The sequence below is a fragment of the Camelina sativa genome, chromosome 15 (assembly GCF_000633955.1).
Source record: "Camelina sativa cultivar DH55 chromosome 15, Cs, whole genome shotgun sequence".
Classification (NCBI taxonomy): domain Eukaryota; kingdom Viridiplantae; phylum Streptophyta; class Magnoliopsida; order Brassicales; family Brassicaceae; genus Camelina; species Camelina sativa.
The window spans coordinates 27,196,369-27,197,883 of NC_025699.1; positions in this window are offsets into that span (position 1 = coordinate 27,196,369).

A 1,515-nucleotide genomic window follows, 5' to 3' on the forward strand; every position below is an offset into this window, starting at 1 on the left:
TTTTCACAAATTAAAAGAGGATTTGATTGAGAATATATGGAATAAATTTGGACATTAAACTATGTATTAATTAAATAAAATGTTTGTGTGCTTTAATTAAGTAATGTTTTTTTTTTTTTTTTTTATCTTTAATGTTTTTTTTGTTTCACAAAATTTTGGTATTGTATTTTGAATTTTAGTAAAAGTTTTATAAGTTTGCAATTTAAATGTTATTTTAAAAGTTTTTATAAATGTAATATGTTTAAGATTATTATATTATTAAATCTTATGATCTTAAACATGTTCTCCCAATAACAAACTTCTTAATAAAAGATCTAAACTAATGATCTTAAATTATTTTCATAATATTTTTACTCTAAGAACACCCAAAAGTGTTCCCCTAACAAAGGCCCTTAGAAGGGAGTAGCGCAAGTTAATTAATAAAGTAATTAGGTTTGTTCAAAATCCATTTTACATGGTAACTAGCAATTGATTCGCGCTACGTGCGGTAGTTAGCTGAATATGTATTTTGGATTTTGTTTTGATTTTGGTTTGTTAGTTTTTTTGTTGGATATTTTATATACAAATATGTTTTGCAGTAAGTATAATTTAGTATGCTGTTTTATTTATAATAACTTTAGATCATTTCCTGTATGTTGTTAGTTTTCCAGATTTTTCAAGTGACTGGTAGAAATCTCTTAAACTCAAGAGTATCACTTTTTCTCTTCTGTGAAACTCTAAAGTATTATTTTATATTTAGTATATCATGGTAGATGATATTAATTTAAATATATATATGTATGAAATAGTTGGAAACTGAAATGAAAGAGATAAATACATAAGTTTTAAATAGAATTGCAGAAACTGAATTTTTGCATGCCATTTTTTATAACTGTTGAAAGGTTTTTTTCTTTATTATTATTACGTCTTCTGTTTCTGACATTTGAAAGTAAATGCGAACCGTTAAATATAATTATAATTATCCAATATTAAAATAAAAATTTGTATAGATGTCAAATTTATTTTATTAAGCGATATATACTTATCTATTTCTTTTAATATTTTTCACAATTAATTCTTTTATTTTCTAATATACACTCATCATATTTACATCTACTCTCTTTTCATATTTTATTATCTCATATCATTTATTGCTGAGAGTCACTTATAGGTACAATGTTCGATTCCCTACAAAATAAAATGTGTGATTCACTTATTGCTGAGAGTCACTTATAGGTACACTCTCATTTCAACGGAAGTCGCACACCTAGGCCATGAGTCCTCTCTTAATCACTTATTGACTCTATCCAAGTCAGCATCCTTCAGCATTACCTCTTCCCTACCCTTTATCGTCTACCCTCTCACTCTCTGTACCAGACTACACTACCAATGGAGCTACCAATGTGGTCCATGTGTAATTCTAATATTCTTGGGAAAAATGCCATTTCAGATGGCTTAGGCTGGGATTTAGTCTATCAATCATTCAATTGCCTCATCTGGTACCTTAGCAATGTGAACTGTCACCAGGAGTAAACA